This window comes from Bufo bufo, chromosome 2, assembly GCF_905171765.1.
Source record: "Bufo bufo chromosome 2, aBufBuf1.1, whole genome shotgun sequence".
Lineage (NCBI taxonomy): Eukaryota > Metazoa > Chordata > Amphibia > Anura > Bufonidae > Bufo > Bufo bufo.
The window spans coordinates 79,336,874-79,356,439 of NC_053390.1; the positions used below are offsets into that span (position 1 = coordinate 79,336,874).

Consider the following 19,566-nt stretch of genomic DNA (forward strand, 5'->3'; position numbering starts at 1 on the left):
CATGCTGCGATTTTCACGCAACACACAAGTGATGCGTGAAAATCACCGCTCATGTGCACAGCCCCATAGAAATGAATGGGTCAGGATTCAGTGCGGGTGCAATGCGTTCACCTCCCGCATCGCATCCGTGCGGAATACTCGCTCGTGTGAAAGGGGCCTAAGAGATGTTGTTTGTAAACCTTCAGTTTTTTATCACGGGCGTGAAAAACGCATCAAAACGCATTGCACCCGCGCGGAAAAAACTGAACAACTGAATGCAATCGCAGACAAAACTGACTGAACTTGCTTGCAAAATAGTGCGAGTTTCACTGAACGAACCCTGAACGCATCCGGACCTAATCCGTCACGCTCGTGTGAAAGAGGCCTAAACCAGACTCTGAATACAACGCTTAGCTGGCGGTTTTCTTCCTGGATACTTGTCGGCAAAAGGTCTCTTGCGTTTCCTTAATCAATCGGCTTCGCACACAGCCTTCCACAATCACTATTCGCTGCTCCAGGGAGAACACCATCTTTCTGACACAATAGGCCACTTTTATCAAACTGAATAATAAATCAGTCTTAGTTACCCATAGCAGCCAATCAGAGCTCAGCTTTCAGTTCCTACAGGGCTCTGAATAAATGAAAGCTGAGCTCTGATTGGTTTCTATGGACAACTAAGACAGCTTTACTATTAGCCAGTTTGATTTGGAGATATTGGAGGCGGGCTACTTTTTCGTGGGCCACTCTGTATTACAGCTTCACCAGAATACCGCCCCCTATGGAGAATAATATGGTGTAATGGGTAGAAAATATTTTACGTGTGACTGGGAATACTCTTCAACAGTAAGCAATCCACAGGGAAGGCAAAATTATAAAGAGCAGCTGTTTTCCTCACCATCACGATCAGACATGAGCTCTACCCAATTATGAAGAACAGAAGAGCTCCTCGGCCTTATCTTCCATTATATGGACACTATTTCCAATTCACAAAAGTCAACAGGATCAACAGTAAAAAAATAAGGCCTGATGGGGTTGATCTTGCTGATTAAAATGATACCTGTCTTGTGAATATCGGTTGCAGCATTCCTGAGAAAAAAGACTTTTATTCATTGAACACGTTTCCAGTACTGACCACACTCCTCCTAGCACTGAAACAAAATTTTCATAATCAAAGTCATTATTCTTGGGAATGCCGCAACCAAGTTTCACAAGACAAGTATAATCTTAATCAGCAGGATCGACCCCATCAGGCTATTTGTTTGGTATGATAGAGTTGATTCGCTGTCAGGCACTCTTAAAGTGTGGGCAACTCTGTTTATGTATGTTGTGGGTTTCACTCTGGTAGCTAGGGTAAGCGGACGGAGTACAGAGGCAAAAGACAAGTTCTTAACGCAAAACTTCAGTGCTTATTCATATAAGACAAGTCACCTTGATGTCAGTTCTGCCTCCAGTAGTCCACAGCAGGCTTTAGGGGGCCTGTTTCCCAAGCACCTGGCACAAGCCTTAGATCCCAACACAGAGATCCTGCCTATTTAAGGACAGCCAGGTGCTGCCAAAAACCCGGACTGGCAATTAAAATCCAGTGCAGTATTTGACCCCACCTGGCTGCAAATCAGCCCAACAGCACACACTGGGAGGAAAATACCTGTTTTCCCAGACCATTCCCCTTACTGTGTGACATTCCGCCCCCCCCCCCCTCCCCCTTGTTTAACCCTGAGGGGGTGAACACTCGCCAGACAATGTACTCGGGACAGGGCATCCGCGTTTCCCTGCAACCGGCCTGCCCTGTGTTCCACTGTAAATTTTAAGTTCTGTAGGGAAAGGAACCATCTGGTGAGCCTTTGGCCTGGCTCATCCACTTGAGAGGGGAGTCTCCCAAGCTGGTACTTGCCTGACCTTAAAGGGAACTTGTCACCTCCTAAAAACATCCTAAGCTGGCAGCAGTACCTGAGAGTAGCCAGCAGCGTGTTTGTAACCATCATTTTCTTCCTGCAGGTAGTTGAAGCAAAAGCTGTAAAAACTATTTTTAATCCCCTGCCGGCACGCTTCTCTAGTCAGGCTTGAAGTCACGGAGGCAGTGGCCTACTTGCTTCAAGTCACGGTAACCACGCCCCCTTCCCTGCCCCTTCGCTGTGACTGGCAGCTGTTGTAACGTTATATTTCCCTACCTCGTGAGATTTCCCTACCCTCGTTACTTCTGGTCGCACTGGACATGTGCCGCGCAGGCGCACAACGACGGGGTAGGGAAATTTCACAGTAGAGTGCACATGCGCCAGGAGCCTCGCCAGCGGTTAGGGTAGGGAAAAATTACGTATTATTTCCCTTCCCTAACCGATGGTGAGGCTCCCGGCGCATGCGCAGTGTCGGCCAGTGTCCAGCTGAGAACATCCATCCGATCACCGCGCCTGCGCACTGGCCCTTAATTTTTCCCTACCCTAACCGCTGGCAAAGCTCCTGGCGCATGCGCACTCTGCTGTGAAATTTCCCTACCCCGTCGTTGTGCGCCTGCGCGGCACACCTCCTCACATCATGTCCGGTGCGACCGGAAGTGACGAGGGTAGGGAAATCTCACGAGGTACGGAAATATAACGTTACACTAGCAGTTCGGCAAAGCCAGCCGAACTGTCGTGCATAAACGCTGTCAATCACAGAGAAGGGTCAGACAAGGGGGCATGGTTACCGTGACTTGAAGCAAGGAGGCCGCTGGCTCCGTGACTTCAAGCCTGCAAGAGCCCTGTCAATGGCGCGACCACCGTAGCAAAGTGGGGGACAAACCTCATGTAATAGGCCACCATTCCCAAGAACGACTTTACTTACCTAGTAGTGACAGGTCGGGGCCAATTCCGTATCGCCTCTATTTTGTTCACTTGGGGCTTGATGACTACGCACCCATGACATCGCCCAGGTATTTAGTCTCCTCTAACCCTATCGCACATTTTTTTGGGTTAGCGGTTAGTCCAGCCTTCCGAAGGGAGTCCACTACGGCCTGCACTTTGGGTAGGTGACTTTCCCTGTCGGTACTGTGGATGACAATATTGTCCAGGTAAGCCGAAGCGTACCGATGATGTGGACGAAGCACAATGTCCATAAGTCGTTGAAAAGTGGCAGGGGCATCATGTAGACCAAAGGGTAACACCTTATATTGGTACAGCCCCTCTGGTGTGATGAAGGCAGTTTTCTTTTTGGCAGCCTCCGTCAAGGGTACCTGCCAGTACCCTTTTGTGAGGTCCAAAACAGAAAAATACCTGGCTTGTCCTAACTTCTTGATGAGCTCATCCACCCGGGGCATAGGATACGCATCAAATTTGGAAATCTCGTTTCGTTTACAAAAATCGTTACAGAACCGTAACGTTCCGTCCGGTTTGGGTATTAAAACTATAGGACCGACCCACTCACTTTTAGACTCCTCAATAACGTCTAGTTGCAGCATTAGCTGCACTTCCTCCGAGATGGCTTGTCGCCGAGCCTCGGGTACCCGGTATGGTTTTAACCGGACTTTTGCCTGATGTTCAGTGACAATGTCATGCTGAATTGTGGAAGTGCATCCGGGGAGGTCTGAGAGCACATCCGTGTTCCTGCTGACGAACTCCCTGGCCTCCCTGCGTCTGTTTAGAGGAGAGGCTGTCAGCAATCTTCACTGTGGCAACCGCTTACCTTGCATCACACCGAGGTGCCGGAACCTCTTCCCCTAGTAAACCCGGCCACGGGCTGTCATCAGTACCGGTGTCCCTATCTTTCCAAGGTTTGAGTAAATTCACATGATACACCTGCTCTGGCTTTCGCCGCCCTGGCTGGTGTACCTTGTAGTTTACCTCTCCAACTTTTCGATTACTTCGTAGGGTCCCTGCCACCTAGCCAGGAACTTACTGTCCACGGTCGGTACCAAAACCAAAACCCGATCTCCCGGGTTTAAGATCTGGACCCGAGCCTGCCGATTATAGACCCGACTTTGAGCTCGCTGAGCTGCCTCCATATGCTCTCTTGCAATAGGCAACACTGTTTCCATACGTTCCTGCATCTAGGTGACGTATTCAATAATATTTTTATATGGGGTGGGTTGTTGCTCCCACACCTCTTTGGCTATGTCCAACAGACCACGAGGATGTCTGCCATATAGCAGTTCGAAGGGCGAGAACCCAGTAAAGGCCTGGGGCACCTCTCGCACTGCGAACATAAGATAAGGCAGAAGGAGGTCCCAGTCCTCCCCATCCTTAGACACCATTCATTTTAACATGTTTTTTAATGTTTGGTTAAACCTTTCTACCAGGCAGTCAGTTTGCGGATGATGAACGGACGTACGTAGCTGTTTGAAGTGCAGCAACTTACAGAGTTCCCTCATGACATAAAAAGGGGTCCCCTGGTCAGTCAGAACCTCTTTAGGTAGCCCCACCTGCGAAAACATCTCCATTAACTCTTTAGCTATAAGTTTGGCCGATGTATGTCGCAGTGGTGCTGTCAAAAACCCGGACCGACAATTAAAATCCAGTCCTTTCCCATTCTATTCATGTCCATGGCAGTTCTAAGAAGAGCAGAACAGTTTCACAAAAGCTGGAGTGCTGGAGGTTCCCTACCCCTGTTCTGCATGAACAATGGGGGAAGATCTTCTACATGAACAACAGGGCAGAAAATCATCTCCATGAACAATAGGGTAAGATCTTTTACATGAACAATGGGGGTAGATCTTCTACATGAACAAGGGGTTCGGATATTCTACATGAACAATGGAGGCAGATCTTCTGCATGAACAAAGGGGCAGCAGATCGTCTAAATGAAAAATGAGAGCAAAACTTCATTACCCCAGGACCACTGATGCACCCTCTATTGTCAATGCCAATTGTAATCATGCAAACAGTCAATCAGTTTATGAAATGTTGTAAAGGCCTGATCAGGGAGGCTGTGGCAGCCTTACAACATATGAGAACAATTGGTTCCTAGTCTCCATAAATTAATAGAAGTCTTACAACTCTGAATTTTCTGCTGTGTTCCAGCAAGATAAGGTAATGAAAGGTAATTTATTGTATAAAAGTTTGTACTTTGCACCCTTTCCCTGCATTCCTTAGACTGAACCTACAAGAGGTTACTAGCTGTGTTTACTGACTCTACAGGTCTTACTTTTAAAGCACATGGAATAAAAAAGGTAGGAAGATCTTAAAGGGGTTTTCTATTGTCCATTCTGGATTGTGGTCACAGGCCCATGTCCATGTAGCTCTCTCTTATTTCCTGTGATGTTTATGTCCATGGGCGGGTCAAAGCAGCAACAGGGGCAGTGATAGCGGAGTGTCTTTGTGCATTGTTAGGGACAGTTCTGGAGCTGTGGTAGAGAAAGCAGAAGCACATCATAGGTTTGGTTGGATACAAGGAGTTGATCCCTCCGGGTATGTTTAGGATTGCTGCTCTTTGTTCATTTATGGGTTTTGTTGTCATGTTTGAGCTGTGTTTAACTTGTCTTTCCCCATTAACCACAGGTTTGACTCAACATGCATGTAACTATTAGGTTTATTGTATAGTAATAAAACTGTGTTTTGCTCATTCTGAATTCTCTGCTAGGAACAAGTGCTAGGTTGACCTGTGCCAAGTCTGACATGGTGGTGGAGAAGTAACACGGTAGTTAGACCCAGTAGAGCTAAAGAACTGTTGCTTTTCTCAGTTGGGTGGGGTTACTACTTTGCTCTTGCCACCTATGGGAGGGAGGACATATGCCTATAGTGAATATATGCCAGGTTGCAAAGTACCACAATGGAAGGGTTGCAATACAAATAAATACTACATGGGAATGCAGACTATAAGTGGATACAGAGTGGCTCAATGCCCGGTGGTGGCAGCAGTGAAGAGAGAAGTCTTAAAGCAGACTCAGGTTGAGAGAGGAAACCACTTAGCAGTATAAGAGTTGTGAGATCCAGGGCTAAGTGGCGGTGTAGGCCTTTAGAATGGCCGTACCAAGTGGGGCAAGAATATGCATTTGCAGAAGGAAAGATTTGCGGACAGGTGAGCTGGAAGGAAAGACACTATTCCCACCTGAGAATTGTGACTTCTGCAAGAAATGTGCAAGCGCTGTACCCCTCATTCCAGTATACTATGTGAAACCCCATTTAACGGTATGCCTTCATACTGGCATATCTCAGTAAAGACGACGGTGTTGCATTGCATCTGGGACTGTTTCTGTGATTAATCAAGACTCATTCTCTCCAACTTTCTAATCATGTGAGATAGGAACATTAGATTGTGACAGTGAATGATGGCAATCTTTGGGTCACACTGCATAATAAGAGCAATGTGGAATACCATACTTTGATCCCTTCACCAACCATACAATGGGTTTATGTCCTAGAAACATTTCATCATCACTGATCAGGTAAAACTAAGTTTGGTCCTTGTTTATAACCCTGTTTATTAAGAGCAACCATCTAAATGTGTTCTTTTTGAAAAGGAAGAAGAAATCTGGATTTTCAGACATTTGGGTCATTGTTGGAGCCTTGAAGCTGCATATCATCATACTTTCCTAATGGCCTCATTTTGGATGAGCAGGAAGCACAAATGCACTCTGACCTCTCTAGCACTGCAGTGATATAGCCAGTTGGGCACAAAAGAATCATTGCCAAGACCTAATTTCCCATAGATTTCCATAACAGAACTACTTTGAGGATACTACATATGAAGAATCCTGGTTTTCCAGCAACATGCACATTCTTGCCTTGAACAGTTTCCTGAAATTATCTCATGATTCATTCCTTTTATCAAAGATAGGTGATAAATGTATGACACTAGACTTGGAAAACAGGAGCAAGCCATAGGGCGGCAGATGTAGCAGTCGTGCCTGGGTCCTGATGCCTGAGGAGTCTCAAAGTTCCCTCAGCCACATAAGTATTAGTGGAAAGTAAGGACATTGGAAATTAAGGTCACTCTAAACATATAATAAAAAAAATTGGCAGAAGCCATCGATTTAGACAAACTGGCCAACTATCATATATGTATGGGACCTCCTGACTCTTACTATGGGAAAGAATGATGTCGGTCTAAAAAAGGACCAGCCATGATGAATTTCAACACCCAATACTTCTGTTTTCAGGGAAGAAAAGCTGCCGCCAGAAGCTGCCCCCTCTCCTTACTAACAAAACATGTACCCTCCACCATGTTGAGAGTGCATGTGTATAGGGTGGTTAGAAGGATTACCTCCTGACGAAGCTGAGGCGAAACGCGCGTCAGGGTTTCCAGCCTGTCCTGTGCCTGCTGTCTCTGCCCTCCATCATGTCTTTTGGTATGTTATGATTGTTTCCATCAGCTGTCTATATGTGTGGTGTATGTATAGCCTTCACTTGATGGTTTTGATGTATGGAGATGCAGTTATCTGAGCATCAAGATAGAAATTACTTTATTCCCTATTGCCACCTGTATACTACCAGGGGCTTTACATCTATATACCCCTATAGCGGCTATGCAATGGAGTGATGATCGCAGTTATTTTCAGTGGTTAGTACCTTATACCACCTATCTGCGAATCACCCCAAGGCATACTATACATACATCTGACATGTGTTCCATCTTTTTGGTGGGTTTTTGAGACACCGGCCAGGGGACTATGGCATCTAGCTTTCTTTGCTGATTTTTCCGGATACATCTTTTTTGTGTAATCTTTTATAATTGTGTAATTACGATTCATTTGTAACTCAATAAAGTATATTTTTGAACATATTGGGCATGCTATGGTTGTTTTTTAGCAACATTTTTTAGGTTTATATGGTTAGAAGGATTAGCTGTTGACTGACAGACTGGTTCTTACATGACTGGTTCTCTTCAAAAGTTCCATCTTCTTGTTCATGTTATGTATATTTTATTGGGATGAAATAGCATAGGAACATTGCATGACATGAACTACTATGTGGATGGACTGGTAGAAAGGACTGAGTAAGACACAATTTACAAAGAAGAATGATCTGTAGATTTACACACAGCGAATCCATGAATTCCTTTAGGCTTGAGGGACCAAATACTTGAATGAACACTGTTCCTGAAAATCCACACATTTTCTGGAGTTGTTTATTCATGAAAAGACCTTGTGTTTTTGTAAACCAGAATTAGGACAGAGAGGACAAGGACACCAAGATTTTTGATGCCAGCCTCCATTCTTTTAGGATCAAGAGCTGATGCATTATAGTCTGTAAAGGTAAAACTTTGAGATGTCCTGGGACTCAATGCAAATTCATACATTGACATAACATCTGTCACATACTATTTATAATGCTACTGCGTTCTTACCGTGACAGTGAGGCTTTTGGGGCATCTACTTTGATATTCTGCAGCATCTGACATATGTATTGTAATATTCTGCAGCATATGTAGTGTATATTACCACGATCTACAGTATCCAAGGTGTGTATTTTGATCTTTTGCAGCATCTGAAGTGTGTACTATGAGGCTCTACAGCATCTGAGGTGTGTATTATGAGGCACTACAGCATCTGTGGTGTGTATTATGAGGCACTACAGCATCTGTGGTGTGTACTGTGAGGATCTACAGCATCTAAGGTGTGTATCATGAGGTTCTACAGCATCTAAGGTGTGTATTATGAGGCTCTACAGCATCTGAGACGTGTACTGTGAGGCCCTACAGCATCTGAGGTGTGTATTATGAGGCTCTACAGCATCTGAGGTGTGTATTATGAGGCTCTACAGCATCTGAGATGTGTATTATAAGGCTCTACAGCATCTGAGGTGTGTATTATAAGGCTCTACAGCATCTGAGACGTGTACTGTGAGGCCCTACAGCATCTGAGGTGTGTATTATGAGGCTCTACAGCATCTGAGGTGTGTATTATAAGGCTCTACAGCATCTGAGATGTGTATTATAAGGCTCTACAGCATCTGAGGTGTGTATTATAAGGCTCTACAGCATCTGAGGTGTGTATTATGAGGCTCTACAGCATCTGAGATGTGTATTATAAGGCTCTACAGCATCTGAGGTGTGTATTATAAGGCTCTACAGCATCTGAGATGTGTATTATAAGGCTCTACAGCATCTGAGGTGTGTATTATAAGGCTCTACAGCATCTGAGGTGTGTATTATGAGGCTCTACAGCATCTGAGGTGTGTACTATGAGGCTCTACAGCATCTGAGGTTTGTATTATGAGGCTCTACAGCATCTGAGGTTTGTATTATGAGGCTCTACAGCATCTAAGGTGTGTACTGTGAGGCTCTACAGCATCTGCGGTGTGTACTGTGAGGCTCTACAGCATCTGCGGTGTGTACTGTGAGGCTCTACAGCATCTGAGGTGTGTATTATGAGGCTCTACAGCATCTGAGGTGTGTATTATTAGGGTGTGCAGCATCTAATGTGTCTATTGCAGTGCGATGCAGTCTCTGAGCTGTGTATTATGGTGTTCCACAGCATCGGAGGTGATTATTATGAAGTTCTGCAGCAGCTGATACAGAGCTGTACCATATATTACATACTTTAATTGAAAAAACTATTTTATAGTGAGGATGCTCTACATAAAGTATTAGTCAATCAATGATCAGCACAGGAGAGGACACTATCAGAAAAGCAATCTATGTCAGACTACTTTTGTAGAGAGAGATAAGTAGTGTATATGTGGCACTGCCCACCCCTGTATAATCGTCACGTTCTGACATCACAATGTGATGTCTATTCAAATATTACTTACAGGCCTGCCAGTGGAGATATCCCATCCATATGTATTTGTAATGACCCAGAGTGCCATTACCACTCAGCACCCCGCTACTGTCTCCTATGGCCTAATACAATGTCATCTTATTCCAAGTCCTCCACATTGTGCATTGCTATTTCTATGCAACTGTTATTGTTCATGTAATGTACCTGATTCACCAGAAGGTGGCAGCAAGCATGGCAGAGCTACATTTGCAGAGGATGGAACCTTCTTTCCATTCTCTTCTCTCCCTCTAAGGCCTCATGCACACGACCGTTGTTGGGTTCCGTGTCCGTTGTTCCGTTTTCCGTGATTTTCTGCGGACCCATTGACTTTCAATGGGTCAGTTGAAAACTCAGATAATGCACTGTTTGTCATCCGCGTCCGTGATCCGTTTTTCCAGTCCGTCAAAAAAATAGGACCTGTCCTATTTTTTTCACAGACAACGGTTCGCGGACCCATTCAAGTCAATGGGTCCGTGAAAAAACACGGAGGCACACAAGATTGTCATCCGCGTCCGTGATCCGTGTCCGTTTTTTTTCCTATCATTTGCAAGGCAAACTTGACTTAGATTTTTTTTCACTTTTCATGTCTGGTGATCCTCCAAAAATCAAGGAAGACACACTGAAACAAAAACGGAAATGGATCACGGAACAACGGAACCCCGTTTTGCGGACCGTGAAAAAATACTGTCGTGTGCATGAGGCCTAAGGAGAAGTTTAGTTAGTTAGAGGTCAGTGGAGAGTACCCCCTGCTTAGAACAAAGATAAATCTGTAAACCGTTTGTAGAGACGTTTATGCAGAGTAAAGCTGTTTCCCAACTTCATCACATGGTCTGGACTCAATTTATTTCTTGAAATCCCTCAATTATTCATACTATTTGCTCTGCTTCGGATGACAACCCCTGGGATCCAGCGTATCCAGGTAGGAGCACCGTGACACATGCACAAAACATTAAGGGACATTATAGGCTACCCTACACCACTCTGGCATTCCTACATGTGGGAACCATCCACAATATCACTAAAAAGGGGCCCTGTGCCCTTGTTGCTTCACTATTATATATGTATATATTTATTTTCCCAGAGACATTAGTTCTGGTCTATTGTTATTATGTGCCATGACTGACTAATTGGTAGGGGTTCAACCATTCCTTAGATTAAATAACTGAGTTATAATCCTCAGCACCAGTGGAGGTCCAAGTAGTCAGAGCCCCACCAATCTGTAAGATGAGGCATATTCTATTCACTTACTATAGCATATTTGTAGAAAACCCCTTTAAATTTGAGGCGATGAGCGTGATTTCAGGGATGTGAACGTCCAGTCTGATCATGGCTGCGGGGGCTTCTCGCTCCTTTGCAGTAGGGTCACCAGCTGTGTTGATTTTAGCTGCTTTCAAATGGGAAACTGTGATCAAATGGGTTTCCTAGAGGGACAATAAAACAACATTGTCTGCCGCTCTGACATATGCACAGCTGTCAGATTCCTGTGCGCCCCTCCTGCACCCAAATAAATGAAACTTTGTTATGGAGTGCTTCCCCTAAAATCTAATACTCATCCTCGTGTCTTCTCCTGACAAAATGGGAAAGCTTAATTCAGATATTGTGGGGGTCATTTATCATAGTGTTTTGCATCTGCGCCTCATTCAACAATTTTCCGTTTTAGACGAATTCAGGTGGAGTTGTTTTTTGTGCTTTTTTTTTGCCTATTTATATTGAGTTTTCCGGCGGGTGCAATGCTTGACGTGAACGCATAGCACCCGCACTGAATCCTGACCCATTAATTTCAATGTGTCTTTATACATGAGCTTTTATTTCACGCATCAGTTGTGCGTTGCGTGAAAAATGCAGCATGTTCTATATTCTGTGTTTTTCACGCAGCCATAGAAGTCAATGGGGCTTCAGTGAAAAACGCATTGCATCCGGAAGCAAGTGCGGACGTGATGCGTTTTTCACTGATGGTTGCTAAGAGATGTTGTTTGTAAACCTTCAGTTTTTTATCACGCTTGAAAAAAAACGCATCAAACCCGCGCAGAAAAAACTGAACAACTGAACACAATCTCAGACAAAACTGACTGAACTTGCTTGCAAAATGCTGCAAGTTTCATTGAACGCATCCTGAATGCATCCGGACCTAACCCATCACGCTCGTGTGAAAGAGGCCAACGAGAGTGACGGATTAGGTCCGGATGCGTCCAGGGTGCGTTCAGTGAAACTCGCACCATTTTGCAAGCAAGTTCAGTCAGTTTTGTCTGCGATTGCGTTGAGTTGTTCCGTTTTTTCTGCGCGGGTTTGATGTGTTTTTTTTACTCGCGTGATAAAAAACTGAAGGTTTACAAACAACATCTCTTAGCAACCATCAGTGAAAAACGCATCACGTCCGCACTTGCTTCCGGATGCAATGCGTTTTTCACTGAAGCCCCATTGACTTCTATGGCTGCGTGAAAAACACAGAATATAGAACATGCTGCGATTTTCACGCAACGCAGAACTGATGCGTGAAACCAACGCTCATATTCACAGACCCATTGAAATGAATGGGTCAGGATTCAGTGCGGGTGCTATGCGTTCACGTCACGCATTGCACCCGCGCGGAAAACTCGCTTGTGTGAAAGGGGCCTTAGGCGTATTCTTATTAGTCTGACCTCTGGTGGTTCTTTTTCAGTATTCACAGGAAAAGATACGTGTAAGACTTTTGGTCTATAATGGTTTTGACCTTCTTAATTAAATTAAAATTACACACTCATTGTTTAATCTTTTGCTCCTGAAGAAGGTTTTTTTTATGTACACCCCGAAACGCGTTGAGCCCTATTGAATAAAGAAAATGAAGATGAGCCTAGTCTGGATGTGTGTGGATTTCGACCACTGATATATCACAAGCAAACCTGGCCGGGGGATATTGTCTTAGGTATCCTGATACTATACCTGTTTGACATTCCCCCAGTGAAGTGAGTAAGAATCAATTAATTTTACATTGCATGTCCATGCAAGAATCGGCGTGATTTCTTTAAGTGACCTTGGCCGGGGGGTACTGTCTAAGGCAGATGCATGCCGGTTTGACAGCCCCTCAGTGAAGTGAGTAGTAATGCTCACAGTTTTGATGCTTTTTATAATGCAAATTTGCGACATTTTATTGAGTTTTTATTATTGATGTTTGTGGGGATTAGGCGCTTTCTTGTGTAATTTTAATTTAATTAAGAAGGTCAAAACCATTATAGACCAAAAATCTTACACGTATCTTTTCCTGTGATGATTTAGGCGTTTAGCCTGGTGCTGAAGCTATTTTTTTAGCAGCCTCCCCTACTGTGGTTGTTTGTACTTTTTTTTTTTCTTTCCAATAATTGAGTAATAATCCCATCACCGTTGGCGCCCAGTGAGTGGGATACCTTTTGTGCAAAGGTTCTCTAATCTCCTCCTTCTTTTTCCCTTTTTTTTCTTCTCTTGTCTTTTTCAGTATGACAGGTTTATATTCGCTTTATTTGCGCATTAAAAATAGTTGCATCTGTGGAGAAAAAAGCTGCACTTTACCACTCAAAACTGTCGAATAAAAATAAGCCGGCCCTGGAGTGGAGTAAAAATTAGACCGTTTTTAAGTCTAATTCATGTGTAAAAAGGCGCACCTACATAAATAGATCGAAAAAAAAGTTGCAAAAATATAGACAACTCCTGAACTAGTCTAAAACTACAAAATAGTCGAACGAGATGCAAAAGCCTCCAAAACAGGCACAATTTCAGTAATAGATACGACTAATAAAATGAGACTGTCTAAAAATTTTTTCGACTAAAAACAGGCTCAAACACTATAGTAAATGTGCCCTGTATTTTATACAGTTCTGTGCCCCAGCTGCTGCAGAACATCATAATACACCCAAGAGCTGCACACCATCTTTTTTCTTTTTGAAGGTCATGGGCAGAAAGATCCCTTTACTCTTTGTAAAGAGCTTCTGCAGCAGATGAAGTCTGCATCATAAGGAACAATGTAGGTTTTCACCCTAACTGCCCAGTGCCCATCTTTGACTTGGAGGCCTCAATGACTGGACCCAAGAAGCAATCTGAGAGTGGAGTATTTCAACCTTCTCTGCCCCCAAACATGACGGACTTTACCATTAACCTCTTCCCTATGTAAGCATTATATGGCGGTATTTTGAAGGACATTTAATGGCAGTTTTTGTTGGGCATTGAATTTTTTATGGACAATATAGGGCGGTATTATTTGCATACCATATCGAGTTAGTATTTGGGCATTGTATGACTGTATTACTTGGGCACTCCATTGCTGTATTGTGTGGACAACCTATGGGGGCATTCATTTGCTGTGTGCATATACTTTATCAGGGGTGTAACTATGATTCATAGGGTTCCATGGCAAAATAAGATGGGGCCCCAACCACCCAGTGTAATAAAATTATAACATTAGCAATAATTAAAGGTATGTATGATAGCACCAGATACCAGAACACCCACATTATAGCAAAAAGCAGCCATATTGTTATTCCCCCCAAAACATACAATGTTCTTGCAGCTGATAGGACCCACCAACCTCTGGACCCCGTAGCAAGTTCTATGGCTACTATGGCTATAGTTACACCCATGTACTGTATAACCCTATTGTACATACTGTCTGGGCACTATTTTTCATTACCTCCCTAATTCTTCCATTCTTGGTAGGAGTGGGCAGGTCCTACTTCCAGCCTGGGGAGGGAAGTGTCAGCTAGGACTGAGGAAACATCTCCTATTGCTCCTGCTCCAAGGACCTTAGGGTCCAGAGTACTGGCTCATCTGTGAGACCACCACTCCAGAGAGACTGAAGGATCCAAAATGTACAGTTATCTACAAAACACCATTGTTACGGTCAGCAGAGTAACCAGTAACTACAGCTATACAGATCTTGCTGCAGGTTAGGGACTACGGCTCAGACACCCATCAACTTAGATCACATCCAGGCCAAGCCAACTCATAAAAGCCCACATTACATATTGGACACCTACAGCTACAACTGTCAGCTTTAAGGTGTTAGCCAAAAGTTCTGAGGAGAGACATCAGCAGGATGGCATACCAGGGAGCAATGACCTGAGGGAGTACATAGTGACACACCTCATTGGGGCCACTGCCATTTCCATCCTCTGCACCGACTCCCAAGGGGCTCACTGCAGATATAGTGTATGCACGCTTATAAACTCTGTGAATGTAATGGAATAATGTAATGTTATGTATCTGTGATGTCCTCTGAGGCACCAGGTCCTATGTGTAACTGCAACCTCTGCACCAGGCCATTACTTTGTATATGGCCACCAGAGATCATTGCGTCTTTTACAATGACATGAGATCCTGAATCTTTAAGCGGAAGTGGCAGTATGGAGTCTCGCAATTTTTCCGCACCAGCGACTGACCTTGCTGGACAGTAAGGCATGGTCCCTAATCACTCCACAAACCACAACCTAACCAGCTACTGTATGTGCAAAAATATTGACATTGTGACTCAAATTAATAATACACATTGCACGAGATGTGACAGTTTGTATACTACTTAGCAAAAAATGTGTATTGAGACATGATAATTTCATGATAATTTATCTATTTTCATTATAATCTGACCACTGGGTGGCGCTGCCTCATTACCATCTGTCACTGATGTTTGCTTGTTACTTTGGAAGCCCAAGCTTAGATATGACTTTCACTCCTACAAGGGATCATTAGCATCTCTGCTCCTTTGATGTCATTTCTATTTACACTAAAGGGCTCCAGATGGTTTAGGAATGAAGACAAGGGCGAGTAACAGGGGTTTCATAGATAAGTGGTCTGTAAGGAAAAGGGTCTCTGGAAGCTCAAGATCAAAGACCCTGCTGACCCCCATTAACCTGCAGGCAGAGACCTCATAAGGAAGCAAGGTTAAGACTCTCATGATGATGATGATGATACCTTCATTATCTAAGAGAACACAGAAGTTTTACAACATGAAGAATCCCATCAGGAAGCAAACAGTATGGTGGGATTTATCAAACCTGGTGCCAAGGAAAACTGGCTCTTAGTTGCCCATAAAAACTAGGGATGAGCGAATCGACTTCGGATGAAACATCCGAAGTCGATTCGCATAAAACTTTATTCCAATACTGTACAGAGCTGATTAATTTATGAAGTTATTAATTTATGAAGTTTACCCGAAGTCTCGCGAGACATCACGAAGCAATAACTTCGGCTCATCGGAGCCAATACATTCTAATACAGTACGGAGCCCCTGCTCCGTACAGTATTGGAACAAAGTTTTATGCGAATCGACTTCGGATATTTTATCCGAAGTCGATTCGCTCATCCCTGATAGCAACCAATCAGATCCCAATTTTCATTTTTCAGAGCTCATTTTGAAAATGAAAGTTGGAATCTGGTTGGTTGCTATGGGCAACTAAGGCCTCTTTCACACGGGCGTTGCGGGAAAATGTGCGGGTGCGTTGCGGGAACACCCACGATTTTTCCGCATGAGTGCAAAACATTCACAGAAGTTCGGGCTTGGGATCGGTGTTCTGTAGATTGAATTATTTTCCCTTATAACATGGTTATAAGGGAAAATAATAGCATTCTGAATACAAAGTGCATAGTAAACTAGCGCTGGAGGGGTTAAAAAATAAATAAATAAATTAACTCACCTTAAAGGGTTTCTATCACTTCATATGACATAATTAGCTGGCAGACACTAGCGATCTGCTAGTGTCTGCTCTGGCCAACCATCCTACTATAATCACTTGTGGGGCAGCGGTTTTGCTAAAAAACTAACTTTTATAAATATGCTAATGAGCCTCTAGGTGCTATGTGGGCGTCATTAGCACCTAGAGGCTCCGTCTACCTTCATACACAGCGGCCGCCCAGCACGTCCCTCCAGCCCGCCCATGTCCTCCTCCGTGTGACGCAGCGGCCGAATTCTCGCGCATGCGCCGTGCGCGGCTGTATTCGGCGCATTAGAGATGTCTGAGCTCGGAGCGGTCAGACATTCAATGCGCATGCGCGGCTGTTCCGCGCATGCGCATTGAATGTCTGACCGCTCCGAGCTCAGACATCTCTAATGCGCCGAATACAGCCGCGCACGGCGCATGCGCGAGAATTCGGCCGCTGCGTCACACGGAGGAGGACATGGGCGGGCTGGAGGGACGTGCTGGGCGGCCGCTGTGTATGAAGGTAGACGGAGCCTCTAGGTGCTAATGACGCCCACATAGCACCTAGAGGCTCATTAGCATATTTATAAAAGTTAGTTTTTTAGCAAAACCGCTGCCCCACAAGTGATTATAGTAGGATGGTTGGCCAGAGCAGACACTAGCAGGTCGCTAGTGTCTGCCAGCTAATTATGTCATATGAAGTGATAGAAACCCTTTAATCCACTTGCTGGCGCTGCCGGCATCTCGTCTGTCTCCTTCTGTGCTGAACAGGACCTGTGGTGAGCATTCATTCCAGGACCTTTGATGACGTCACTCCAGTCATCACATGATCCATCACCATGGTAAAAGATCATGTGACGTACCATGTGATGACCGGAGTGACGTCATCAAAGGTCCTATAACTGTACTTAATGCTCACCACAGGTCCTATTCAACAAAGGAGACAGAAGGAGATGCCGGGCACCGCGATCAAGTGGATTAAGGTGAGTTAAATTATTATTATTATTTTTTTAACCCCTCCAGCGCTGTTTTACAATGCATTCTGTATTCAGAATGCTATTATTTTCCCTTATAACCATGTTATAAGGGAAAATAATAATGATCGGGTCTCCATCCCGATCGTCTCCTAGCAACCGTGCGTGAAAACCGCACCGCATCCGCACTTGCTTGCGGATGCTTGCGATTTTCACGCAACCCCATTCACTTCTATGGGGCCTGCGTTGCGTGAAAAACGCACAAAGAGGAGCATGCTGCGATTTTCACGCAACGCACAAGTGATGCGTGAAAATCACCGCTCATGTGAACAGCCCCATAGAAATGAATGGGTCAGTATTCAGTGCGGGTGCAATGCGTTCACCTCCCGCATCGCATCCGCACGGAATACTCGCTCGTGTGAAAGGGGCCTTAGGGCTCATGCACGCAACCGTATGTATTTTACGGTCCACAAAATACGAATCACGTCTGTGTGACATCCGTATTGCATCCTTTTTTTTGCGGATCCATAGTAACAATGCCTATCCTTGTCCATAAAACAGACAAGAATAGGACATGTATCTTTTTTTGAAGAATGGCAATGCAGAGTTATTTCAGTTTTTTTGCAGCCCCATTGAAATGAATGGTTCCGTATATGGGCTGCAAAAAAAATAAAAATGGAGCGGACAAGGACAAAAATGTTTGCATGCGCCATATATAAAAACCGGGAAAACCCCTTAAAAACAGGTATTTTTTTGTAGTTTTTCACCCTTGAGGTGTGATATATATAATTATTTTTAAATCAGAGCATGCTCTGCATCCGGCTGTTTTTAACCTTATTTCCCTCATTCCTAGTTTTTGTTTTTGTCCCATAGACTTGCATTGCTTAAAAAAAAAAGCCCAATGTCTGTTAGGTTTTTTTGCCAATACATTTTACCCATACTTCTTTACAGAAGAATAACATTACAGGGGGAAGGGTACATACCTGCCTATAAAAAAGCTGCAAGGCATGAAAAACAAACAAAACGGAAGGTGCCACAACATGCTATATGGGCCACTATACCTAAAAACATAAAAAGGCTACAAGAGCGCTGATCAATTTGCGCAATTTTAAAAAAATTCACAACACAAAACTACGTATGTAACATAGTGTAACATAATGTTGTAACAAATTCAACTCTGCTACACCTACTATATATTGGAATGCAGATACAGTGCAAACAAAGCTGCCACAAGTCGTCCGCTATACAAACACAATGGACACATCATCTACACTAGAACGAATCGTGAGTTAGGCCTCATGCACACGACCGTATGTGTTTTGCGGTCTGCAAATTGCGGATCCGCAAAAAAAACAAAAAAAAAAACGGATGACGTCCGTATGGCATCCGTTGTTTTTTTTTTTGCGGATCCGTTATTTTTGTTTATCCATTGTAATAATGCCTATCCTTGTCCGCAAACTAGAAAAAAATAGGACATGCACAATTTTTTTTGCGGGGCCACGGAACGGACATACTGATGCGGACAGCACATGGTGCGCTGTCTGCATTTTTTGTGGACCCATTGAAATGAATGGGTCCGAATCCTATCAGTAAAAAAAATATGGAATGGACAAGGAAACAAAATACGGTTGTGTGCACGAGGACTTACCGTCGTCAGTGTTCACATTGCACTCCAGGCAGTTTACAGTCAGGTTACAACAGGTAGAAGATTAAAAAAACGTCATTGCTCGGCTATTTCAGTTTGTCAGCTGTAGAAGTAATGAGTTTGCCATTTGGAAGAACACACAGTGACATCACAGAATGCTTCCTGGGGTTTTACACAGGACTGCTGCTTTAGCAGAGCAATATTATAACACAGAGTTAAAGGATTTGGCAGCCTCTGAAGACTGAATTGCATATGTAGCAGTGCTGAGTTTGGCAATGCAGCAGAGCTAGCTTTGTCTTTTGGCATAACTTCATGCAATACATCAATATGTTCTGACTGCGGCCCATTGTTATACTGCAAAAGAGAAAAAGACGACATGTTCACCTCTGCTACATTTGTACGCTGGAAATGGGCACAATGACTGAACAACTGCTAATTTAAAACAGTACAGCGTCTTGTCAGAGGTCTAGCAGAGCTGAATTTGTCATTCTGGGCTCTATTCACACTACTATTCCCGGTTTCATCAAGCTTTCCCATATTTTTGATGACAGCAACGTGAGGCTAGGGCTACATGGAGACTTGAAGGTCGCACATCGGCCATGGCTCTGTGGCCAGGACACTAGTGTGAACCTAGCCTAACTCAGAACAGATTGTGCCTTACAA

At 44.1% G+C, this 19,566-nt stretch overlaps 1 protein-coding gene across 1 annotated transcript in view; it reads right to left on the reverse strand.

Moving 5' to 3' along the window:
* The window catches only part of ITGA2 (integrin subunit alpha 2), a 125,444-nt gene that overhangs the window by 105,471 nt on the left and 407 nt on the right, over positions 1–19,566 (reverse strand). The window lies entirely within an intron of this gene.